Here is a 26,922-nt window from a genome sequence, read left to right as displayed (position 1 = left end):
TTTTCAATGTTTCTCTTCCTTTGTATTTCTGACAGACATTTCATTTTGTTGGTTTTCCAAGAGGGATTTCTCAGTTCTCTCTCTTTTTATGGATTGTGGCTCTGCTCTCATGTTTTGTTTAGTGGTTACTGTGAGGAATGTATGAAAGACATTGGAGATGAGATTGTCAATTTTCTTATAGCCTCTTATCTCCATTAACCTCAGCAGGTTCCTTCCCTTTCCTCTCCCCTTCTGAGTAATTGCTGTTACCAATTGTTCTGTTTTTAATGTTGTGAGTTTGTGGCTAAGTTGAAGTGTTTATCATTACTGTCAATGCTTTCTTTCTCCTTCTCTTTTAAGTTGTCATTGAGTCTTTGCCTCCCTGTTCTAGTAGAAAGCTGCAGGTTTCTGATCTTGTCTGTCTATTTATCACCTTGCGCAGAGCTTTGCACACCTTTGCCTTTTTGTTGCTGGTGTGGGGGCATCTTTAATTATTTCTTGTAGGGAGGTCTAGTGGTGATGAACTCTCTCAGCTTTTGTTTATCTGAGAAAGCTTTTATTTCTCCATCGTATCTGAACGAAAGTTTTGCTGATAGAGTAACCTCGGCTGAAAGTTTTTGTCTTTCAGTATTTTTAATATATCATTCCATTATCTCCCAGGCTGTAGGGTTTCTGCTGAGAAATCCACTGATAGCCTGATAGGGTTTCCTTTGTAGGTTATTTTCTTCTGCGTTGCTGCTCCTAATATTTTTTCTTTATCACTAACTTTTGCCATTTTTACTATTATATGCCTTGGACAGGGTCTTTTAGTATTGATGAAGTTGGGCATTCAATTAGCTTCATTTATCTGCAAATCTGAAACCATTCCCAGGTTTGGGAAGTTCTCAGCAATTATTTCTGTGAACAAGTTCTCTGCTCCATTCCCCCCTCTTCTCCCTCTTGAATACCTATAATCCTTATGTTGCTTTTCCTAATTGAGTCAGATATTTCTCGAAGAATTCCTTCATTTTGAAAAAACCTTATTTCTTTCTCCTCCTCTACCTGTAGAATTTCTACATTTTTATCCTCTAGAAAACTAATTCTTTCCTCCATAAGATCAGTTCTATTTCTTACTGATTCTAGATTATTTTTTATTTCATTGTGTTTTTCATATCCAGAATTTCTGCTTGATTTTTTTTATAGTTTCAATCTCTTTGCAGAAAAGATTCATTTTATTGCTGAGCTCCTTGACTTGTCTTTCCATGTTTTCTTGTAAGTCATTGAGTTTCCTTATGATGGCTAGTTTGAATTCTCTGTCATTCAGGTTGTATATTTCTGTGTCTTCAGCGTTGGCTTCTGGAGAACTGCCATTTCCCCTCTGGTCTGAATTGTTGCTGCAGTTTCTCATGGTGTTCAATGAACTAACCTTTTGTCAGTGCATTTGTGGTACCCTTTAGGATAAAGGTTCCCCCTGTTACTGCTGGGGGAAGTGGAAGCAGTGTTTCTGGCCCCACCCAGTCTGCTGGAAGCTGTGAGGGTATTATGGCTGCTTGCCCCAGCCTGGAGTGCCTTCAGGCACTTGTGTGAACTGTCCTCGGTGAGCAGGGCTTCCTTGCTGGGATAGGGCTGTTCTTTGGTGCCTCAGGGGCACTCTGAGCTCTCCCTCCCCACCAGAAAGTGATCAGCAGTGGGCTCAAAGCTACCGTGCCTGTTCCCACAGCCCCCAGGACACATTCCCTCTTTGGGGGCTCAGCAGCACTATGAGGGTTCACACGCACACCTGAGGAGTGCTTGCCCCAGCGCCTACATCTGCTGAGGTCTCTGTTTACAGCTGGTGGATCTGCTGTGCTTGGCAGGTGGGGCTTCCTCACTGGGACCCAAGCTAGGGCTGCTCCTTGGCTGTACAGGGGCACCGTGGGCTCCCCCTCCCTACCAGGACAGCAAACACAAACGTGGGCTAAGGGTTACTGCCGCCTTCTCCTATGGTCACCCTAGTGCACATTCCTACTTTCTAGGCACTTGCACCAGGTTTGAAAGCATTTGTGTGTGAGCACAGGTCTACCAGGGGAGAGCAGGGTGTGCTCACCTATCTCTGCCACGTCCCTGGGGGCCCGTGCATCCATCTGCAGATGTATAGCTGCATGTGTCTCTCAGGTGTCCTGTTGTGTTGTGTGGGCTTCCACCATTGGTCAGTGAATGTCCACTTAGTTGTAGTTCAAAAGGAGGACAGATAAAGGGGACAGCTCACTCTGCCATGTTGCTGACATCACCATGACAACAGCATTTTTTAGTGAAAGAATATGCATTCTATCGACACTTGAAGGGGAAGAGTGACTTTACAGGTCTGGTGGACTTGGGAACATCTGAGTGAAATTATCCATTATAACTTTCTTTTTCTTTAACTACAATTTTATATTTGATGAAAAATATTGTACCCAAGTAGAATAATTTGTTAAAGTTCACTTTGAACTGATCATTTGCATGCTTTGTAGTTTCAAAATTGGATTGTGATCTTTAAGTACCTATATTGACAATTAGACTTTAAAAGTGTTAGGCAAATGATCTGGCCTCGGCCCCCCTCTCTGAACTCACCTGATACCTTTCTCCCCATCGGTCACTTTCCCAGGCTGGCATCCACAGCACTCAAATGGGCTCTCACCTTCATGGATACATTCTTCGACTGTACCTCCTACCTGGAAAGCTTGAATCTTACCTCCTTAGAGAGACCTACCCTGACCAGCCAATCTAAAATAGAGTGACCTTCTGTCCACTAGCCATTTGGGCTCGCTCGATCACATGACCCTGCTTTATCACCATCTGAAGTGACACTGGTTTTTCCTGGGTTCACTTGCTTGTTGCTTGTCTCATTTCCCAGGATTAGCATGTAGGTTTCTTCATAGCACAGGACCCTAAACTGTGCTGTTCAGACTGTGTATCCAGCACCTGAAATTGTGAAGACATGAAATAAGTACTTGTGAAATGAACAAATAAAACAGAGGCATGTATTAATAAAGAGAAGAATTATATGTTTAAAATATATGTATAGAAAGTATACATAAAGGCAAATACCAATTGTACGTATAATCGTTACATGCACCCTCATACCACAACTTGCTTAAAAATTTCTTCCGAACAAGTCAAAAGTAAATGAGAGTGAGGTCAAGTGTGTTTGCCATGTTTTGTAAACTGGAGAAGTGTGGAGGAGTAATATCTAGTATCTGTCTGTGGCAGGCAGAATGACGCCCTGGAAATGCCCAGGCCCTAATCACTGGAATCTATGAATACGCTACATTTCACGTCAGAAGGGACCTTGCCCATGTAATTAAGATTATGAACCTTAAAATAGGGAGATTATTCTAGATTACCTGCTGGGCCCAAGTTAAGCACACGAGCCTTAAAAGCAGGTAAGTTTCTCTGGCTGGAGTCAGAGATGTGGTGGAAGAGAAGGCAGGAAGGATGCTGCTGATGGGAGGGCAGAGAGATTCTGAGTGAGAAGAATATGATGTCTTATTGCTGGTTCTGAGACAGTCTGGACACCTGCAAGGACCAGAGAGAGGCCTCTAGGAGATAAAGACAACCCAGAGCTGGCAGTGAGCAAGGAAACTGAGACCTTTTTCCTACAAGCGCAAGGAACCGAATTCTGCCAGTGACCTAAATGAGCTGGGATGTGCCTCCAAGATTCTGCCTCCAGGAGGGAACGCAGCCCTGCCAGCATCTGGATTTGGTTCTTGTGAGACCTGGACCAGAGGAAACAGCCGAGCCACACTGTGCCCAGACTTCTGATCCGTGGAAACTGTGAGATCATAAATGTTGTTTAGGCTGCTAAGCAGTGATAATTCATTACGGCAAAAGAAAACTAAATAATGTCTAATAATAATCATAAGAATAACGTGTAATGGAATTCTTACTGTGTTAGAAGGTTTGCTAAGGATTTTATGAGCATTTCATTTTATTTTTATGATAATTTATGATATAGTGTACTTAACCCATTTTCAGAAGTCTACTTAACCCAACCCTCTCATCTTTGAGAACTGCCTCTCCTCACCCACACATAGCAGTGGGCCTTTGGCAATGATGCTAATATTTTGTGATCCCATTGCGCTGACCTAAAGTGGACCAATGGTGAACACTTGGCCTAAGACGGGTCAAACAGATGCTATTCCCTTGATTTGGAATTGTAATTGAGAGACGTTACTTTCTTGAACATCAAGCAAATAAAATCAGAAATTCTGGAGTGGTATTGACATGAAAAAGAAAGATAAAATAATGAGGATGTACAGAGGAAAACATAGTGGCCAGAGATTACTGAGGTGAAGGAGAGAGATTTAAAAGAAGTGGCTTCTTAGGTTTTAGGTGCTTTCCTGTTGTCTCTATTGCCTCTTGAGGCCCAGCTGTATCCCTGGGCCACCATCTCATTATGGAAAAATGTCTCCATTTAGCTTAGATGAGCTTGCGGAGAGTTTTCCCACTCCCAGCCAAGAGAATGTCAATTAAGGCAGGTAGTATTATTACACTTTCACCTAAAGAGATGCTGTATTCATTAGGGTGGGCTAAGCTGATGTGGCACATAGGCTGGTGAAGTTCAAAGACAAAGCTCTCAGGCAAAATCAAAGAGATGGCCTCAGTCAGCGGGAGACTTCCCTGGTGATTCAAGGAACCAGGCTTCTGTCAGTCGTTGTTCCAATGTCCCTGAGAGTCTTTGCTGTCATCTGAGTCCAGTCTGTATTAAAAGAGAATGGGGGAGCAATATCGGCTCCTTAAAGTCCTTAGCACCAGAGTAGCATCCATAGCTTTTCTCTTCATGTTCCATTGGCAAGAGCTGGTCAGGTGGCCACAATTAACTGCAAGGAAGATTGGGAGATACAGTCCAGCCAGGAACCTAGGAGCAGGAAAAGCAGGTACGACGACCAGCCGGCAGCCTCTGCCAACTGATGCTCAGTGACTTGTTCAATATCATGCAGCTGATTTTGGCAGAGGTGGGGATCAAAACACAGAGGACTCAGGAAATCTGGATCTGAACCATTTTTCTCCACTACATTTTTGTTTTACTTGATGGCTTCCATCTTTTAACTAGTTGATTTAAAATTCCACTAAACCTGTTAGCTAGCCAGCTCACACATTCTGTCCTTGTTGATTTACTTTTAATTTAGATAGTATCAGAAAAAGGAAACTCAGTACTCAGTCTACTTGGAAAGGGTCAGTGACAAATTACACAAGAACAGCTGAGGCCTCAATTAGGCTCCTCACTGCAAACACTTCACTCAGAAAAAGGACAACCTGCTACACTATTTAAGAGAAATGGCAGCCACAAAATTGAAACCCTGTAAACTCTTTCAGATGAGTACTTCTGATAGTTTAATAACACAAAGTCACTTGTTTTTACTGTTAGTATGAAACAATTAAGTGGTAGTAGGTAATCAACTTAATTTGAAGTTAATTGGCCTAAAATACAAAAAGACTCTGAACATACTCTAGCGTTCTTGAATTTGTCCTGCTATTTTTCAGGATTCTTGATGATATGTTGGTGAGATAACCAGGATCACTGGCACTAAACCTGTAGGGAAGGGGTTCGGTTGAGCATAGAGTGACAACTGGCACGGTGATAGGGATGGTCTCCTTGAACGTGAAGCTCACTTACACACACATATTCTCTTGGGGGTGGGGAGGGGTGGGTTCCACAATCTACAAGTTATCCACATTTATAGTTTAGGCACAATAATTGGCAGAGGTTCCAAGAGGAAGAAATGGAGCAGGAAGAAAAGAATCCTGGGTAATGTAGACAACCTGCTCACGCCAGGCAATAGTGCACATCTCTTCCGACTCTGCACCAGTAATGGTACACTCGGAGCTTGAAACTGGCCATGTAGGAATTTTTACAGAAATTGGCATATACTACAAACCATGCTGTTCCCCTCTCCGCCCCAACAGAGCTGACTGTTAAACATTTACATGCTCTATTAGTCAGAGTTCTCCAGAGAAACAGAACCAATATGATATATAGATATAAAGAAACATATTATGAAACATTGACTCACATGGTTACAGAGGCTGAGAATTCCCATAATCTGCAAGATGGAGGCCTGGGAGAGGCTGTGGCATAATTCTATTCTAAACTCAAAGGCCCAAGAACCAGGATCTCCAAAGTCCTAGAAAAGGAGAAGACGACACCCCAGCTCAGGCAGAGAGCAATCCACCTTTCTTCTGCCTTGTTGTTCTAGTCAGGCCCTCCACGGACTGGACAATGCCCATCCACATTGGTGAGGGGCGTCCTCTTGACTCAGTCAGCTGATTCAAATGCTAATCTCTTCTGGAAACACCCTCACAGACACACCTAGAAATAATGTTTCACCATCTCTCTGGGCATCCCTTAGCCCAGTCACACTGACACATAAAATTAACCATCACACTTGCACATCACTGTGGTACCTGCAGTTCAGGTGGACTGACATGATCGTCTGAGAAGGTATTTTCCCAAGTGACACTGTCACTGCCTGGCCCAGGGTTCTGAGGCTGACTTGCTGACAGTAGAGCAGAGCCTGACAAAAGCACATCAGTCTGAGGTAGTGGGCTACGAGCATGAGAAATGCCAGTCAGTACAGGAGACATTCTTATCTAACAACTGGGGAAGCAGGACTGTAGAACCCCATTGTCAATGGAGCCCCACAGTGTGGGAGGCAGAACGGAGGGTAGTTCATACGGGCAGACTCTACAGGGGTCTCAGAGCATGTGCTAGTCCATTCTCCCAGGGGAATGATTAGGTACTAAATTCTACCTTATGTGCTGTTTAGAAAATGTGGAAGAAAGTAAATCCACCCGCACATGGTGCATGAGCAGGAAGCCTTGTCCTAACCGCAGAGTTGGCTGGGAAATCTTCTAGGAGCTGAGTCAGCATTATCCTCATTAATTTGGGGGCCCTTCCATGATACACAGACATAACCTTGCCATGAGTCAGAGAAAAGTAGTCAGCCCTGTGTCTTTTGGTCTGTCTCTCCATCTTCTTCATCGGTGATTTCAGATGTGCCCACCTTTCAATGTGGTGAGTCCTGAGTTACTTCACAGGCATAAAAGGACCTCTAGGCCAGAATTAAATCTCTCTCTCCTGCTTCTTTAGCACCAGGCTGGTAGAGGCATACTGCAGAGGGGTAAAGATCAACTTGAGTCTCATACTTTTGGTGATAGGAATAACAACCAGCTGTGAATAGGATCTATGGGCTGTGGAAAACTTCCATAAAACCTTGTTAGACGTGGGTACTTAGGAAGTCTGCACCAAAGGGAGTGGTTTCTCTGCAATTAATGATCTACTTTGTGTGCTGGCCCGTTGACAGAAAGTCTGTTGGGAACTAGTCTGGGATCCAATAAAAGTGATCGGTTTTTCTTCCTGATGCAGCCTCTAAGAAAGGAGACAAGTGGCAGGTGACCTGGAGGAGTCGGAAAATATTTACAGTCGGCCTGACGAGTGCATCTCAACATCAGGATACTTACGTCCCCTTTTTCTGGAAGAAGCCATAATCAAAATCCTACCCCAGCATCATGTCAGGGACCTTTGCACTGTGACCCAGGTGCCTTACTGAGTTGTCGCTAGAGACAGAAGTGTCAGAGGCAGACAGCTCTGTGCTTGAGCTCTCCAGGCCAAACCAAAGCAAACCAAAGTGGACAAGCCAGGGACTGTGGCAGGATGTGTACATGCCTTCAAGGGGCATTCCAGTGAGCAGAGGGCTGGATGACAATTTAGCCAATTTCTTAGTCACTTTCCAGAATGCTAGGGGGGAAAAGTCTGTACAACCTGCAAATCTATGGAATCTGGAAATGAGTTCAAATCTTTTTTTGGATCAGTTTCAGTCTCAAGCTTTCGAAGTAAATTGCTCAAAGTGTAATTAGAGTACAATTTCTCCCCCTCTTCCCACAACTTCTTTTAGTTGTTAAAGCTGAAGGCAAGCTGGGGGAGAGTAAGAAAACACTCCCTAGAAGGGAAATGATGCTGACCAAGGTCCAAACCTACCAGTGCCGGTGAGAACATCAAAACAGATGCAAGTTTCAACAGCAGTGGTACTTGCCTTTGAATGGCCCAGGGGAGACACTCAAGGTGTACCACCTTGATCAGTTATCATGGACCCAGGGAGTGAAGCAGCATGGTGACAGGGAGAAAACTGTGGTCTCAGAGGGCAGTATCAGTTCTTTGAAAAACATGGGCGACATCTCCGGATTTAGATTTGAGCTTTATTTTCCTTTATTTCTTTCTCTTCTCTTCTCTCCCTCTACCTCTCTCATTTTCTTTCAGCTAAGGTCTGGAACCTCTTCATATCTAGGCAATGGTATCATTTCATTGGAATTTCCTTAATAATAGCAGTGTTCAGCAGGTAGAGACTGCCACACTTATATGCCCAGACACAGAAAGAGCTCAGAGGTATAGACATTTCTGATTGCAATGAATTCCAACATTATTCTTCACGTGCTGGCTCAACACTGTCAGCAAAAGGAAGACACCCAACAACCAGGCACCCTTCCTTTGCACGTTCTGTGTCCCAGTGCAAGAGAGGCAGGACAGAGAAGCTGGCCACTATCTCCCATTTTCTCTCACATCTAGAGCACCTGGAGTATTCCCAATACCAAAGCCTAAAAATTGAGCTGGGAGCCACCTCAATATGCCCAGAGTGGAAGGAAAACCTATGGAAGAAACCCCAAACCAGAAGAGATGGCTTCTCTTTTCACGAGGAATACAGGACAGAGTTGAATGAACTTTGGACATTTTGGGAGAACTCTAGGGTTACTCTATTGTCTGAAACCAAGAAGTTGATGCAGCCCATTGAAAATTTGCAAGTTAGCAGTGGAATCTCCACATCCTGTATCCTATGTGCATATATAACCCCTATTGATGGTGGTGCAGGAAAAAGAATCAGGCAAAACAGAGTTGCAGTAAAGTGAATGAACACATCACACCCTGAATTCAAGATGCCTTGGGCTCTTTGCTTGGGAACCAGGGGCCAATGCTGGATGTGAGTGATTTTAGCAAATCCCCAATGGCTGGTGAGGACAAACAAGCAAACAAACAAAACCCAGAACACAGTCACCTACACCACTGCCTCATGTAATTTATTCATCTTTTCAATTTTAATTTGAAGACATGAATTCCCTTGAAGTGTTGTTATTTTATTTAAAAGCATGATGTTTTCCATAAGAGACTAAAAAAAGCACAGCAAAGCTGGTACAGGTGCTGGCTTCCTCACGGTGTGCAGGTCTAAGATGTCTCTGGATAAGTACTGATTATTCCCCACTTCTATGAAATATAGGATCAATGGTGTCTAAGCACTTGTTGAGCACCAAGCCTGAAAAATATACACCATCCCTGATTGCACTTGACCTACTAATCACAGAAATTACAAACATTTTGGGGGGTTAGTGGCTACTAAGGCAGCTTTGAGGATCATAACTTGAACACTAAGTGATTCGATGACTTCCCCCACAACTGTGAAAAGAAGACCCTGACTTCATGACCTGCAGATCTTTTTGAAACCTGGGAACAGACAGAAGATGCTGACAGGCATTTCAAGTACTGGAAAATTGTCCTTTGAATGCTTTGGTTTTAGCTTCCCTGGATCTTGCAGGCTCGCTATTACTACAGACGGCAGCTTTGAGAACGTAGAGAAGTTGATCTCCATCAAGATAAGGCTGGGAAATGGATTCCATTCGATTTTGCCAATTATGATCAGTCTGAGATTGAGACTCAGTTCTTTACTTGAAAATTAGAATTCCTAGCCCTAATGTGAGCAATTACAGACAGATTTTAGAATTTTATGAGTTGGGCTGCCTTTTCAGAAATGAACTTATTAACTTAATTCACTTGTATATAAAATTTGTGTCATTTTCGATGCTAAGGTTCAGTGATGAGTGGCCATAAAAGCAACTTTAATTTCAGGCCATGTCTTAGCCAACAAGATTCATAGGCCATTTTATCTGCCCCATTACTTAGAAAGGGGGGTAAGGTTCCATGTATACTCATAACAAAGCAGCATACTCACACTCTTATTCTCGGCAAAGAGAAAAAGTGGTACTCATGATGGAAGAGACAAGACCAGAAGCAGTCCCCAGTAGATACCAATCAAACAGGGAGTAGAAAGATGGACCTTGCATTTCTAGGACCAGGGAGACAGCAGATGCTGCCTCAGCACTGAGCTGTCAGTGAGGGAAGACTACCAACCGCCCATGGCTACAGTGTCTGCTTTGTCATCTTCTTCCATTCCTGACTGACATGTAATCTGTGGACCACATCTATGCAATGATGTGGACAAGGTAAGCTCAGGGACACAGTATGTTTTGGTGAGATTGCACAGCCTCAACATGACCTGACAAAGCTGACCGAACAGAATCAGGCGGAGGCAGGTGCTCTATGAGTTAACGTGGCAGCACAGATGCAGCTCCTGGTACATCCTCTTAACTTATCACAAGCAATTGTTTTCAAACAAGTGAGCAACTCAATTCCAAAATACTCTCCAAAGGTTCAGTTTTATATCCCATTTCTAGTATCAATTTTCTTAGCCTGGATCCTCTAGAAAACAGAGTCTCAAGTAAGGAGGAAAATACTGATAGGTATTTGGGAAATGCAAGTCTATTTAACCCAAACCTCTTGTCTTTGAGAACCACCCCTCCTCACTCACACATAGGACTGGGCCTTTGGCAATGAAGTATTTTGTGATCCCATTGCTCTGGCCTAAAGGGGACCAATGTTCACAGAGGAAATAACCCACGTGTCATCAGTAGGGAAGCTGTGGGGCATTCACACAGCAGAACACTCCTCAGTTGTGCTCAGGAGCAGATGCTGACACACGTCACGGGTGAATCTCATAGCTGTGATGCTGAGGGGGGCGATCTGACAGAAGCTAACACATGAATATAACAGAGGAAGGAGGCCCTCTTTTCTCTTTTTTTCTTCTTTTAACATAACGGAGGGCTTGAATTGGGCTCTTCATTGGCAATATCATGTCATGAAAGACTAACAGCTTGAGATTCAGGAGACCCAGGTTCTGGCTGAGCTCTGTTCCCGAGAGCTCCCATATGACCACGGGCAATCTCTGCCTCAGTGTCCTAAGTTGGTCCCTCTGGTCCATCACTCCTCTGGAATATACTAAGTCCACATCTGTTCATCACTGGGAGTCTCTAATTTTGAGCTATAACTGACGGCAGTGTACCTACGGTGTCCTGGTGCCTCGTGTTTTCTCCTGTTGGCTTTCAAGATGTTATGGCACATGCGGAGTTAGGAATCCTATTGTAGTACCAGTGACGACTTGTGAACCATTCTCCTGGTGAACATCTTTCCTCTGCAGCCCCATGGCCTAGAACCTCCTGCTGTGAACCAGATGGTCAATCACGGAGAAGTTGACTTCCTGCAGAGGAGCCCGGTTCCATGCTAAAGAGCTCTTCTCTCCCCCTATCGCCCCAGACAGGACCTTATAAACCTTCCCAGCCGACTCTTGCTGAGGAGGGCAGCCATGGTGAACGTCACCACACTGGCCCTGAAGAGATGGAGCGTCCTGGCTGAGAAGTTAGAGGGAAGGGAAGTCCCGGGTGCTGCCTTCAGGGCTGCGAGGTCTGAACCCATCTTTCCAGAATGGTCCTGTTCTACGAGGTGGGCAGGTTCTGGGCTAACAGAGTGCTGTTTCAGTTACACTTTGACCTGATCCATTTCCAAACACTCTGCTGATCATTACTTCTATTTAAAAATGTGCAGCTATCAACCAACGCATAAACAGGTTCACAGAAGGTAACTCTTGTAATTCGGGGTAGACCACCTGGCACAATATTTTTAAATGGCTGTAGTGCACCGAATTTTAAAACAAGTCATGTGCCCTACCTTAGGCAAGATTCATTGATGAATGCAAAAGCTGTGGGTTAAATTTAAAGGAGAAACTGTATATTTGCAGAATCTCAAAGTATCTGCCTTCAAATATTTAATAAAACTTTTTTCTCTTAATTTCTTTAAAAGACCTATGACTATTTAAGTCAAAAATTTAACACTGTACCGTGGGATTAAAATATGGGTGGATGTGAAATTTATGCTGACAAGAGCATAAAGGGTAGAAGGTCATCAATGAACCTCTTCTTTTTATTTTAACATTGATGAAACTAGTACACTATTAACTCTAAGTAGATTGTGATATGTTAAAGATGCACATCGCAATTCCTGGAGCAACCACTAAAGCTATGCAAAGGGGTGTCACTTAAATGCTAATAAAAGAATTAAATAGAACACAAAAAAGTATTTTTACAAGAATGTTCATAGAGGAAATAACCCATGTGTCCATCAATAGGAAAGTTGTGGGGCATTCACACAGCAGAACAGTCCTCAGTCACACCAAGGAGCAAACGCTCACACACACACACACAGTGGGTGAGTCTCATAAATGTGATGCTGAGGGAGGAAAGCTGGACATGAAATAATCCACATTGTATGATTTCAGCCTAAAGGAACCTATGGTGAAAAAAGTCAGAACAGTGGCTGCCTCTGGAGGAGGAAAAAATTGCTTGGGAAGGAACATGTGGCAGGAGACCAGTAAGAGAGGAAGGCAGCTGGACCCTGTTGTAGAAATGGAGACAGCAAGAAGCTGCAATCAGGATGCACGTTGCAGGCAGAGCCACCAGGACATGTTGTGAGACTGTGTGTGGGGTGAGAAGGGAAGAGTCATGGATGACTCCTGGGTGCTCTCCTCAGGGAAGAGGACCCAGGCTTGGGGATGACCAGCAGATGGCATTCAAAATTGGGAGACTGGCTGGGATCTGTGTGAAAAGAGAGGGCATACAGCAAAGAGAAGGGGGTGAGGATTACTAGATATCTGGTGGGGGAGGAGCAGGGGGAGGAAGATGGAGTGAGGGGGTGGGGGCTAGGAAATCCAGAGGAAAGCGTTTCAAGAAGGAGGAAGTGCTCAGCTGTATCACCTGTGTCAAACGCAGCTGAAAGAGTGAGATAAGAAGAAAAAGTTAATCTTGAATTTATCAAAATGGAAATCATTGGTGACGTGGATAAACGCCACTTCAGCAAAGTGCAGTGGAGAAAGCTGGAATGGAATCAGTTCAGGAGAGAACGTGAGGAGAGGCCGCTTGAACAGAGCAGAGAAGCAGATGGTAACTGGAGAGGAATCTGGGGTCAGAGGAATCTGTCTGTTTAAGGCACAACCTTAGGGCGTGTTTGTACGCAGATGTTGGCAAAGAGTCATCATAGACACAGGACTACAGAAGTCTGGGACGTACACTGAAGGGACTTCTCCGCCCAATTTTACTCAAAGTTACAACTGTGATCTTTAAAATAAATGGGACTTTTGCCATCTTTTTCATAATACAGGTCTACCCCACAGAACATGTCCCCAACTGATGTTTTCCTGGAAGAACACATCGTTAGTTTTTAACACCCAAACTGCATAGCAGCTACTTATCGCTCAATACCTTTCTCAGCTGATATTTATACAGATAAACTTTATATTGTGTCTTCAAAAAATACATTTTAAACTAAATGGTTTGTAAGAAAAGCTTCATGCTGCTTCCAAATACCATTGGGAGACCATCAATCATGCTAGTCACTTTGCAAAGCTTTGGAGTGTCACAAAATGTACAATATCTGACGTTGCTGGTCTAGAAGCCACTACTACCTCACAAACTGTACGTTAACAACCACATTAAACGGGACGTGACCAAGAAGCCATATTTTAAGCATTTTTACCTCCTAACACGATATTCGTAACTTCTATCTAGGTGCCATATTGTGATTCAGGAAATTGGGAGGGTTTTTCCAGGACTTGCAACGTCTTATCATTTTTGCTGTTGAAAATAATGGGAAATAGGTTCTCCTTAGTATTTTCTCAGAGAAAGTCTGGCATTTAAGGCACAAATTACTGACAGTTATTAATGATGGATGACTTCCCAACCTTCTTGTTTTAGTTTTAAATGTTTAATTAGTTACCTTGGAAGTTACTTAACTCCATTTGTTATAAATCTTGTAGTAAAATTGATGTTCCCGAAAGTTGTATCACAGATACTCTGCTATTCTGCATCCCCTCTGCAGAGAATTGAGGCTGCCAATTACTCATTTGAGAAGCAGGTAGTAACGTCGAACTTGGAATTAGAGAAACTAAATGGGAAAATGACATAAGAGAATTATCAGTGTAACCCCCAACAGCAACAAATTATTAAAAGTGGCTCCAAAGGGATATTTAAAAGGGGATATTAAGAATGGTTCTAAAGGAGTCATATTATAGGGCAGAAATGCTGAAGTTGTGTATTACCTTCCTACACAAACTTCCCTAACATTTTGGGGGGACCACGGGAAACTTCTGGTCCTGTTGCCTGTGTTAAGCGTCAGGGACGGGGTGTGGTGTGGTCCCCAAAGCAGCTGCGGGGGTCACTCACCTGTACGCCTGAGTTTCCTGTCTATAACGCAGGAGTGGGGTCTGCCCACTGTGACATTTCCTCCTTTTATAACATGGCTGGGGCAGTCCTTCCAAGAGGGCTGACCGAGGTGTGGACCGCTCAGCCCGGCGGGGTCCACGGGGCTCTGCAGCGAGCCTGACCACGGGGTCCAGAGGGAGGACGGTGGCAGCCAGAGGGATGGAGGGGATACAGGGAAAAGCGGCGCTGAAAAGCCAAGTTCGAGTTTCCCAGGTACTGGCATTTCCAGACTAGCCCGTGAATTCAGAGTTCGAAGCCCTGTTTGCGCTTGGGCAGTCTCAGACCCCGCCAAGCCGGTCGGCTCACCTCTGCCTGGGTGCCCCATGGCGCATGGCCAAGGGGGCGTGGCGTGGAGAGTGGGCGTGGCGCGGCGGGGGGCGGGCCTGTGGGCGCGACGAGGGGCGTGGCGGAGGGGCGTGGAGGGGCGTGGAGGGGCGGGGAGGGGCGTGGAGGGGCGTGGAGGGGCGGGGAGGGGCGGGGCAAGCGCGCCGAACTCCAGGCTGGCAGGTTGTACCCGCGCCCACTCCCGCAATCAGCAAGAGGCGCTGGGCACTCGCCGGTCTGCGAGAAGTCCAACTCCCGCCGCGACAAGTCGACCCAGCGGCATCCCGTGTAGACGCAGGGCCACGGTAACAGGGCGAGTGCAGCCGCTGTGGGACCACCGGGCCACGCTGGGTCTCGCCGGCTGGGCTTCGGAATATCCGCGCTCGGCAGGACGCGCTGGAACCGCGTCCCCTCGCTAGGCATACTGGGAGCTGGAGTCTCTTAACTGCTCCCAGCAGCAGGTTGCATGGTTGCAGGACTACAACTCCCAGGATGCGCGGAGCGCGGCTGCAAAACTACAACTCCCAGGATGCGGCGCGCGCCCACCCTGCCCAGCCCTTGCGGGGAGGGGCAGCCTGGCTGCGGCCTGTGCTCCTGCGCCGCCTCCCGCGGAACGAGTCCGGGAGGGATGTGAGGGAACGACTAGACAAGGGAGCCAAGAGGGTCTGACGCTGCGCTGTGCGGCGGCGGAGCTGCTGCGTGCAGCTCGCTTTTGCAGGAATCGAGTCCGGACTCAGTCCCCTGCCCCGTCCCAGCAGCTCGCGTCCCTTTACCACCTGCGTGCCCGTGGATCTTTCCAGAGCATCGCCCTCGTCCAGGCCCAGGAAGCTACTTGCTCTTCTAACTGCTTATGGGCACTGGCTTGACATCCCAGGAACTGTCCGCTTTGCCCGCTGTCCTCTGCTTTCTCCATCCAAAGTGCCCCCTTTTCCACGACTTTGGGGAGAAATTCGCCCTGGTGGCCCCAATGGAGAGCACGACTTAAGGAGTTTACAGGATGGTAACCCTGGCTGTGGGTTCCTGAAAATGTCACCCCCACAAGACGCCTCTTTCACAGAGGGGAGGTTGAGACATTGTGAGGCTCATCATTGGTTTCCCCAGGACCTGCTGAGAGCAGAGGATAACCATGATTCCCAGGGAAGCGTCCCGGGGCCATTTCAGCAACCCATTCAAGTGCAGAGGCCTCAAAAAACTCAGCTTACTTTGATGAGCCTCGTCTCCACTCGCGCCTGACTGGCCAATGTCTTTAGAGACGCAGTGGTGACCCTGACCCCTCAGGAACAGACAGACCGTCTTCCAGCTTTGGGAGAGCCATGTGCAAGGTGCGGAGCCCCGGGGCATCATTGGAAACCTGTCAGGTTTACCGTCTTTGCTTTGGAGGAAAGCTCATCACAGACAGCAGTCAGCGATGTGACCTTGACTTACCTGGTCTGATCTGTTGGATTTTTCTGTCTGGAAATAGAGCTATCCGGGAGCAATTCCGCTTCCACGTATCGTCTTTATAATTGATGTTCCTAGATTCCTTATGCTCTAAGGGACAGTTCCTTTTCTTGCTGGGTGGTGCCAAGATAAACACATCTAGGGATATTCAGTTATACCATATGTCCTTAAAAATTAGTTATAATAGTGAAAGGAACAGGACATAAACTATACTGCTCATTTGCAAAGGATAGAAGACAAGCAAGACCTTCCCATTAAAATGTTTCTGCTCATTCCCTTCCCTGTACTGCGCGTTTGAATGCAAACACAAAGGACTTGAATTGTCAAATTTTTCTTTTCCTGAGATTCATAAGTTAACTTAGGAGTTTTAAGTGTTTTGTTGAAACCCATGGAGGAATAGTTAAGCAGCCATCATGATTTATCTCATCCCAAAAAACCTGGGTGTTGATCTACATGACCTTGTTTGTATGACACATTCTAATAGGTTGCATTTCAGATTCCTGAGTGTGGTGTGCTATCAAATGGACTGAAAAACCTGGTCGTGGAAACTGGGCACTATTACTGTGTGAATAATTTCCCTCTTCATGAATTAATTATGTGCAAATTCATCAACACCTTTGTAAAGAAAGGAAGAAAAGCCGTGTGGTGTCTGTGAATGTGGTGAGATGAGGAAGTCTAGCTAGACCACATCACAGTCCTGGGTTCTTCTCTTGTGATACATAGGGCCCCAGGTGATAGTCTGTGCAGCTGTTGGGGGTGTGGCCGCAATGACCCTGTGCTCCCAGCAGTCCCCACAATGGTCGTCTCAGAGGGTTGGTCTCCTGGTGCAACCACAGCAGCTGTTCGCACAGCCAGGTGGTCGTAATTCTGTCTTCTGTGAGATTCTGTGGCCCTGACCCTCCCCTGCTCACCTCATTCCCATTCCCATCTGCTGGGCCCATTGCTTTGCTCTGATCACCATGATTTCCTAGGAGCCGCTTGTGTGTAACTGCGTTTTGCAGGGTCTTTAGGGATCTGCCCTTACTGTACAACAGGCACTTCCTGTAGCCCCTGGTTCATCCCCTCCCATGGAGCCGTGAAGAACCCTAGGTACTCATACCTCCTCTCATTCTCATGCTGTTGGGGCCGCTTACAGAACTGGCATCTCGTCTTTGTCTCATCGACATTATTGTTTCCTTCGATTTTGAAGTCTGACGCGACCTTGTTAGTAACGTGGACACTGGCAGTCGCAGGCACTTCTGCGTATCTTACCCAACAGCTCTATGAAGTCAGCCTGTGGTCCCCATTTTACAGAGGAGAAAACTGAGGTTTGAATTACCACTCCTTTATTTTATATAAGATATATCCAGAAGGACAAGCTCTTCTAAGAGTAGAATTAGGAATAAATGAGATTTGGGGATGCAAAATTTCATGCAAATGTGAACTCTCAGTTTCTGAGGGTTAGGAAACCGGGAGCTTAGTTGAGCTGGTGGCTCTGGCTCAGGGTCTCTCCTGAGGTCACAGTTGAGATGTCAGATGGGCCTGTAGTCATCTGAGGACGTGACTGGGATGGAGGAACGGCTTCCAAGGAGGCTCCCTCCTGTGGCCGTTAGCTCAAGGCTTCAGTTCCTTGCCAAGTGGACCTCTCCTTAGGATGTGACAGCCGACTTCTCCCAGAACAAGTGATCCAAAGAGAAGCAATCAAGACAGAAACCTCAGGGCCTTTTATGACCCAGCCTCCAAAGCCACACCCACCACTGCCACTTTATTTGCTTGAAGCGAGCACTGAGTCCGGCCCCCACCCAAGGCAAGGGGAACAGGTTCCATCTCTTGGAGGGAGGAGTACTTGAAGGGAGTATTTGTGGACATATTTTAAATCCTCCAGATAATCTAACATTCAGTAAGTACTTTAGACATCAACAGATTATCACGTTAACATATTTAGGGCTGAGGAATGTTTTCTCTGTGAGCTTGGAGCTTTTTGCCCGCCTCTGAGCAATGACCACTGGGATCAGGTAGATAAAATTATGTCAAAGCATTATCACAATCTATTGTCTGTGTCCACATTCACTCTAATAATAGCCGTATTACCTGCCTCCCTCCCAAACCCACCCACAACCTACTCCAGTCCTTGCAGAAAACCCTTATCCTTTCCTCTCTCATGAGCATAGGAAATGCCATATCCCACAGCAGGGCTACCTTCCAACCATAGCGGAATGTTTTTGATGTGGCCCCTGTCAAAAGGTGTGGAAAGCTCAAGGAAGCTCGTACTTACGATGAGGACGTTCACATCTCTTTTCATCCACCCACTCCCTCCTCCTCAGCCCAGCCCTTGCTCACCACCAGCAGCGTCGGCTCACTCTGCACTGGCTGCAGACTGACCGCACCAAGGTGGGACCTCTTTGTCTGGCCCTAGGAGGTAAGTAAGGTGTGGGCTGGCTGGGCTGGCCTGGCCCAGACTAGGGTGGGCATGTGAGGTCCCTAGGCTACAGAATGTCTTTCAAGAGGTGCTCGCATTCAGGTGCGAACCCTGTACTTGCATGACCCTGAGAGCGAGCGCTCCTTAAATGGAGTACCTAGGCCCTTGCTCACCTCACGCTGTTCGCAGCCCTGGAGCCAGTCCTGGGCACTGCCCTCTGTAGGTTATCCTGAATCCAATCAGACAGTCAGACTTGCAGACCTGACTAGCCCGACATGACTTCAGCTCCCCTAGAAGGATACACAGAAGACGGTGTGCCAGCACCCTCTCGGCAGTCCAAGGGCTGTTCTTCTGTCCTCCCATGTAACTGTCCCTGTGCAAGGAAATGAAACCTGAATGGATGGGTGCCGAAGCCACCCTGGGTTAGATGTTCCCTGTCCCATAGGGGAACCAAGCTCTTGTGACAGTTCTTTCAAGTTAACAGGGTCATCACATAACCCAAGGAAACCCAAAGCTATAGCTTCCTGCCAGGTATTGGTGTCCATTTATGGTCCTCCCAGAGAAGATGCAGGTCATCAACCAGGGGCCATTTTCACCGTGAGCAGCGTCCCAGGCAACACAGCTGACATTGCACCTTTATCAAGTCTCTAGGAGACCAGAGCCAGAAGCAGCTCAGCCCAAGGCCACGTCCATCCTGCTGAGGAGTAAGGAGACTCCATTTCTCCCCAATCATGCTCTCTAGCACTGCCACCTGCTGGATCCCAGGTTACCCCTTCAGCCTCATTTCTCCTGCTTCCCTGAGAGCTGGTAATGCAAAGGCACATGGGTGGTGGGTGGGGGTCTCTGCTGTGCAGTGTCTGAGCCTCAGAAGCTCAGGTCCAAAAATTGGAGGGTTGGATCAGCTTTCTGAAAGCTGATGAGTCTCTGTTCAGAGCTGCTGTCCAGTCTTCCTAGGGACTGTGGGTGCTCTGAAAACATTTGTTTAATTAAGCAATTAATTAATTGATGAGCTCTTAGAATGTACCTGCCCCCAGGCTGGGTATTTTGTATCAATCATGTCTGAATCCCATCACATTCCAACAAAGTGGTTCCAGCATTTTTCACACTGCAAGATGGCAGCTTATGTGGATTATTCATCAAGTGACAGAGCTGAGATTTGAACTGATAACGTCTGACTCTAAACATCCACTCTGGGCCTTTGTGGCTTGAAGATGCCACTTCCCTTGTGAGCAGCTCATGCCTGGACCAGGAGAGCAGATGAGCAGGCATCCACATACAAGTGGGCTGATGAAAGGATGTCCAACCAGAGATGCTCCTCTGTCCCATCCCCATACACATGTCCTTCCTTCCCCAGGCTGGAAAGGACGGAGCAGCTACTGGAGTTGACACCATCTGCATCCACCATCCTGACCCTGTGGACCTCACGCTGGACATGGAGTGGCTCTACTGAGAGCTGAGCCACCAGCCCCATGGTGTCGCCCGGCTTGCACAGGGACTGTCTCTGTGGTGAGCACATGGTAGGGACAGGGGTCTCCTCCTGCACCCCAGATGGATTCTTCTCTTGGTGCTCTGAGCTCTGGCCATAGCATACATCCACGTCTGCTTCTAGAGTTCTCTCTCCTCACTCTTCTTTTCCTTGTGAGGTCCCTCTTCCCCACCGAGGCCTACGTCACAGAGAGAGAGAGATGGAAAGTCAGAGAAAGGTTATAGGAGGCACCGCCAACTGTCTGGAGGGACACAACCTCCTGATGGCATCTGTTCGGTCCAGCCCCTCCCTCCCTTCCTTAACCCTTTCAAACCTCCCGCCTCGCTCTTACCTGCTCTCTGCAGTCACACCAGACCAGCCTTGACCTGCCTCCCCAGTGGTAAGTGTTCAAACCCTAGATGGCCCCGTGACCCTACAATGCCTTGTGGGGGCAGCTGGTCCCCCCTCCTGAAGTCCAGGGCCTCGTGGAGGCAGGAAGCCACAGGGCCCTGGTTACCCACCCACTCCCACCTCCACCTTCTGTGCCAGGCTGGGCATCAAGGCCCCCATCTCAGGCATCTCCAAAGTCATGAGGCTGCCCTGTTCTCATATGTTAGTTCCCCTTCAGGTTCTGTGACTTCTACACCCTCCTTGAGAACCCCAGAGGCTCCAGTCTCCTCCACCTCTACAGAAAGAGCCTTCTCTCCGTGTCTCCTTCCGTCCCACCTCCACATCGCCAAGCTTAGCGATGAGAAGGACCAGAGAGCACACACAGGCAGGTTGAGGCTGGGGGACAGAGTGGGAGGATGAACCTTTGGGGCCACGCCCTCACCGCAGAGCAGTCCAGCTCCACCCCTGGGTTTGGAGAGTTCCGTGACTCCAGGTTCTCAGTTCCAGACTGAAGCAGTGGCTTTTAGTCCTCCCCGTGCTTTCTGTTAAGGTTTTGTATCAGTTAATTTTAGTGCATAACGAACAACCTGCACGTTTACTGAATTAAAACACTGATCATTGATTACTGCTCACTAGTGTGCAGGTCAGCTGGGCAGCGCCTCTGGCTTGAACGGGGCTTCCTTATGTGTTTGCCAGCGCCTGCAGGTGAGCTGGATGACTGCTTCTGGAGGATGCCCAAGTGATGGAGCAGTCGCCTCGGTTCTCCTTCCTGTGACCTCTCAGCATCCAGCACACCAGCCTCGGCTCGTTCATGTGGTCACAGAGCTCCCAGAGGGCAAGCCCCAGCACACAGCACTTTTCCAGCCTCTGCTCACCACATCAGGTTTCTCTCGTCCCTTTGACCAAGACAAGTCATGGCCAAGCCGGAGTCACAGGGTGGAGGTGGCCTCCCCACCTTGGTGGCAGGGGCTGCAACACCACGTTGGAGGCGTGGCTGCAGGGAGGTGAGGCGTTTGTGGCTATTTTTACAGTCCTTCCCAGGTGACCCGCCAGGACCAACTCGTGACCATGTTGGCCTCAGGGGACCTGGAGGGGTCAGTCAGTGAGGCCAGATCCAGTGGTACATTCTGGAACAATACCCAAAGCTTCACCTTCTGCTAGAAAGAATGGAAATAGTCAAGGGCAAACCCAGGCCTAATTCCCAAGGGCTAAAGGGGTGGGCAGAGAAAGCAACAATAATAAAAACAGTGACAACAAAGCAATGACAGCAGCCTTCACTGATTGTCACATAATGAGGACCCTGCTTTACAGGTCTGACCTTCAGCCCCAGCAGGAACACACTGCTATTTCTCCATTTGGGAGAAGCACAGGCTGGTTCCTGGGAGCTCAGTGATTTTCTGAGGCCACACAGCCAGCAGAGGCACAGGTCTCAACTCTAAGCCATTCAAACTCTGGAGTCTGAGCTTCCGCCCTAACATAGCTGTGTGGCCTTGGGGAAGCGACTTAATCTCTCTGAAACTCATTTTCATCCTCTGTCAGTAGGGGGTAAGTAACAGGGCTGCCCTCCATGGGTGGAACACAGAGATCCTGGATGGAAAGTGCTTAGCACAGAGTGTAGCAAGGAGTAAGCACCTACAAACACCAGCTGTTGTTATTGCTGCTATTTTTGTTGTCATTATTATTATCAGTACTATTAATAGAATAATAAAATAAAATTTCCCATTCTGGGAGGAGACATTCTGAGCTCCCGCACTAGATATGAATACACTGGGCAACAGGGATGTGCATCCAGACTCTCCCCATGACCCTTAAGTCTAGCCCAGGCAGGGACTCGGGATGTGACTGCTCTCCCACCCTCACGGCAGTCTCTGGCCCTGCGCTGTCCGCTCACCCTTAACTTCACCATCACAACCTGCGCTGCGTGGAGGACATGCAGCCACGGCGCTCGGAGGAGTTCAACAAAATAGAGAAGGTTTTGCAGCTCCTGGTGAGAGCCCGGCCCACCTCATTACTGCCCCTCCCACTGACGCCCTCCCCGACCCCCTCTGCCATGGTCAACTCCCCTCTCCCTGCCTCCCAACTGATGCCCGCCCTGCCCACCTCATCCCAACCCTGCCCCCATCCTGCTCAGTCCTCCTACTCACCTCCTTCAACAGCTCAGGCCCTTGTCAAGAACGCCAGTGTCAGCCCATCTGCACCAGCTGCAGGCTGACCTCGCTCAGGTGGGACCTCCAGAGAAGATGGCCCAGCGAGACCTAGTGGAAATTCTTACCCACAGTCCCCCAGGGCCGAGTCCTCCCCTTGGCCTCAGCCCTTTCCTGCAGCCCATCTAGGACAGCCACTGGCCCCCAGGCTCTGCTCTGGACTTTCCCATCCTCCTGAGCCTCTAATCTCCCACACAGTATTTACTAGGAACAAAATGACAAAATGTAGCAACTGAAAACTATGCAGCAGATTCATCCATCAAGGATGCAGCCCCATTCTTCACAAAGGCTGGACCTGCAGCCTGTAGTGCCTTCATCCCCACACCGCATGTGACCATTTCTGAAGGCTGACATGCAGCAAGCACTCAGGCTGTGTCAGACATTGGGGTGCTTGATACATGATCACAGGTGACGTTCTGGGCTAGGTAAGTCTAGCTGTGGGTGGCTGTCCTCTGCACCCTAGAATATTGATCAGCATTTTGGCCTGTATCTGCTAGATGTATTCAGTACCCCAACCCCCAAAGTTGTGACATCGTCGCCATTAATATCCTCATTTTCCCATGAAACATCAAGGCACAGAGATGTTAAGGGACTTTCCCAGAGCCAACAGCTGCCCCATGGTGGAGCCGGGATGCAGCCCAATCTCCACTTCAGTGTTGCACCAGTTGGTGCTGGATTTTCAGCGAACGTTTATTGAAACCGACCACCTTCCAGGCTAAGTCACATTCTGTATTAGTTTTCTGGGGCTGTCGTAACAAAACGTCACAGACTGGGAGCTCAAACAACAGAAACTTATTCTTACTGTCTGGAGGCTGGAGTCCAAGGTCAAGGGGCAGGCAGGTGAGTTTCCTCTGAGGCCCCTCTCCTGGGCTCACAGATGCCGCCCCGCTGCTGTCTCTTCACGTGGTCGTCCCTCTGCACATGCATTCCTGGTGCCTCTCTGTGTGTCCTTGTCTCCTCTTCTCAGAAGGACATCAGTCAGAGTGGACTGGTGCCTGCCCCATGGGCTCAGTGTAACTTGATCACCTCTTTAAAGGCCCCTTCTCCAAATATGGTCACATTCTGAGGTCCTGGGAATGAGGACCTCAACACATGACTTTTGGGGGAAGACACGTTCATCCCAAAACACATCCACTCTCTCCTTTAATTGTTAGTACAACCATCTAACTTAGCTTCATTTTACAGATGAGGAAACTCAGGCTCAGAGAGGCTACCAAGCCACACAGCCAATAAATAATAGAACCCAGAGTTCCTCTCACTCCAAAACTCCTGGTCCCCTTCTCCACCTTGTTTGTCATCAGTTGATTTATTCCAAAAGACATGCTTGATTTTTGGTTTGCTTAGTATGTTCAAGCTCACGGGCCAAACTCCCTTTGCGTCCCCAGCAAACTTGGTGATGAGAGCCTTGTAGGTTTTCAAGAATTAATTGCCCTTGCATTAGGGGTCTGTTTTCTCAACCCCCTCAGACTGTCCTTGGTCCAGCATCACTGGTCCTTTACACCAAAGCATCTTTCCTCACTCTTTCAAACCATGGCAGGGTCCTGGGCTCCTGGGATGGGCAAAAATTCATGAGAATAATAACTTTATCTTTTCATGCATTTCCTTTTTAACTGCTCTTTGAATAGCTCTTGTGCTTATACAACAGAACTGCAATGTCATGCATACTTAGTTTCAGTTTGTGAAACTGAATTGTACGTTTATAATTATCAGGAGAAAATTATATTTAAATATTATTAATTCAAGAGCTCTTCGTTGTAAGGAGCTGTCCTGTGCATTGTAGGCTGTTTAGCAGCATCCCTGGCCTCGATCCACCAGATGTCGGTAGCAACCCCCCAGAGGCAACAACCAAAAGTGTTGCCAGATATCACTGAACATCAGGGGTGAGGGGTGGTGTTAGAGCAAAATAGCATCTGGTTGAGAACCACAGGCTTAGACTAATCATTTGGTGGGACCTAGATGGTGGGAATTCACCCACCATGACTACCAGAGACCCTGAGCAAGGGTCAGTGCAGCGTGCATCCGCATCTCCCGGATTCCTGCCTCAGGATGCCTCCCCGCTGGACACCCTGCTTCCCTTCAAGGCTCTTTCACAGGAGGCGTGAGGCCCACAGCTGTTTCTGCTCTCAGACTGGCAGAGGAGTAATCCGGAGTCGAGAATGGCAGGAAGTACCTGTGACACGAAACAGCTTCAGCCGTGCCAAGAGGAGAGCGGTGGGGACAGGGAGCCCATCGAGTGATTACGATAGAGCCTTTCATTTCATTTTCAGGTCAAAATGGAATTGAAACCACGATCTAATTTCTGTCTATGTCCTTGACTCTTTTAGGTTCTTCTCTTCCAAGTTTCCCCAGAAATCATTGAAAACATTGTCGAATGTCAAAACAAGATATGCCTGGATTATTATTTTTTTCACCCAAGTTGGATAGAGCGTGGGCTAATTTTCAGTCTTCTGTTTCAGTGACAGTGACATACTGTTCCAGCAGCTTTGTCTGCAGCTGCAGAACCATTATTTAGGGCATCTCCACTCCGCACAAGCTCTTTTGTTCAAGCAGGAGAAGGCTCACCCCAGGGGCTGTCACAGCAGGTGCCAGCACTTCCACCACCTTGGCGTCTCTGAAGGCTTGTTGTTCCCCTGGGCTTCCGTGTGCTTGTAAACTTGGTCCCGATGACGCTGACTAGGGAACCCTCACATAGATGGTTCTAGCTGTTCTGTCTCTCTGACCAAACTGAGTCATCAGAAAACTCACATTCAGCAAGAGCTGCAGTGGATGCCTTTTTTTTAAGAGGCGAAGGACTTCTTCCTCCTGACCCCCCCCCCCCACACACACACACACACGTACACGACGTCCCCTCTGCTCCCACTCCTCACTCTGCCCCGAGTCAAGTCCAGCTCTGTTCTGAGCTCCTGCTGTGTTCCAGCCCTTGCTGGGGAACAAGACCTGGTCTCTGCCCTCAAGGAGCTCACAGGGTGGAGGGAGAGACCTGTAATGACAGTGCAAGACAGGACACCTCAGACCTTCCAACAAATATGAAACGCAGGTGCTATGGCACCCCGAGAAGGGAGAGCTTCCTGCCTTGGATTCCTGGAGCAGAGCTGAGTGTGATCACAAGAGCACTGGATTTGGGACTGAAAGATTTAACTCCCGGGCCTCCCTCCTTCACTTTGTGACCCCGGGCAGAAGGAAGCATGCTCATTTGACACCTCTGATCCTCCAGTTCCTCATCTGCAAAGTGGAGACACTAAAGCTTATTCGCAAGGCTGGCGTGAGGATTAAGTGAGATAATAGATGTTACAGTTCCTGTTATGCTCCGAGCTCAATAAAGTGAAATTCCACCTGAATTATGAGATAGGGCGTCCCATCTCCCTGGAAAATTTCGGGAAGTGACTTGGCAGACAGCACGTACGCGCAATGCCCATAATAATAACTAGCACTTATCAATCATAGTGCCAGGCGCTATTCTTACTGACTCACTCATGCGTTCTACAAATAGTTATGAAGCACCTACTGTGTGTCAGAGGTTTATTTAGGACTTGAAACCAGAGCAGAGAACAAGACACTCAAAGGCCCTGTCCTCATGGCCCTTACAGTCTGATGCCCGAGACAGACAATTAACTACATTGGGAGTGATAAGCTTCAGGAGAAAAATAAAGCAACATAATAAGGCAGAGGGGGGCCGATGGCGATGCTTTAAGGTAGGTGTCCAGGGGGTCAGAGACATGCAGGAATCGAGACAGTGAAGTACACAGACCTCAGGACTGTGAGTAATGCAGTGCAATGCAGTCCAGACTGGCAAATGCAAGGCCATCGAGATAGCAAGGTGCCCTCTGAGCTGGGGCCAGTGTGGCTGAGGCAAAGCTAGCAAGGGTGAGAGAGGAGGAAATGAGGCAGGGGAGGTGGTCAGGGGCCAGATATGCAGGACTTTGTGGCTGTGGACAGGCCAATGAATTATACTGTAGCTGTGATGGGAGAGCATTGGAAGGTTGAGAGCAGGGTCCCATGATGTGACTTATACCTTCAAAGTGTCCCTCTGGCTGCAATGAGGGGGTTCCGGGAGGAGGGAGGGAGAGCAGAAGGGAGCTACTGAACAATCCGGGTGACACTTGCTGGTGGCTTGGAGTATAGACTAGGGTTGTGACAGGAGAGGCAAGAAGAGTTCTAATTACTGATGGATCGGATGCAGGATGTGAGCAAAAGACGGGAGGCAGAGGTTTCAGCCCGGGAAACTGCGTAAATGACGGGGCCGCTACTTGACAAGAGGGCCAGTGGGAATCAAGGTTCTGTTGTGGCCACGATAAAGTTAAGATCCTCTTAGA

General features: G+C 47.7%; 2 long non-coding RNA genes across 2 annotated transcripts; both read right to left on the bottom strand.

The window, feature by feature from the left end:
• Nucleotides 1-260: 260 nt before the first annotated feature.
• LOC138923973 (uncharacterized) lies at nucleotides 261-15,107 on the bottom strand. The gene is made up of 3 exons (XR_011438382.1): nucleotides 14,350-15,107; nucleotides 13,904-14,071; nucleotides 261-2,901 (listed from the first exon to the last, which is right to left on the bottom strand). It is a non-coding gene; the product is annotated as an uncharacterized lncRNA (long non-coding RNA).
• A 2,353-nt stretch (nucleotides 15,108-17,460) lies between these two features.
• LOC138923974 (uncharacterized) lies at nucleotides 17,461-22,785 on the bottom strand. Its single transcript, XR_011438383.1, has 2 exons — nucleotides 22,550-22,785; nucleotides 17,461-20,214 (listed from the first exon to the last, which is right to left on the bottom strand). It is a non-coding gene; the product is annotated as an uncharacterized lncRNA (long non-coding RNA).
• Between the last annotated feature and the right edge of the window lie 4,137 nt (nucleotides 22,786-26,922).

The sequence above is a fragment of the Equus caballus genome, chromosome 1 (genome assembly GCF_041296265.1).
Source record: "Equus caballus isolate H_3958 breed thoroughbred chromosome 1, TB-T2T, whole genome shotgun sequence".
Classification (NCBI taxonomy): Eukaryota; Metazoa; Chordata; class Mammalia; order Perissodactyla; family Equidae; genus Equus; species Equus caballus.
The sequence above is the reverse complement of the archived record's forward strand: the minus strand, read 5'-3'. Positions and strand labels throughout refer to the sequence as shown.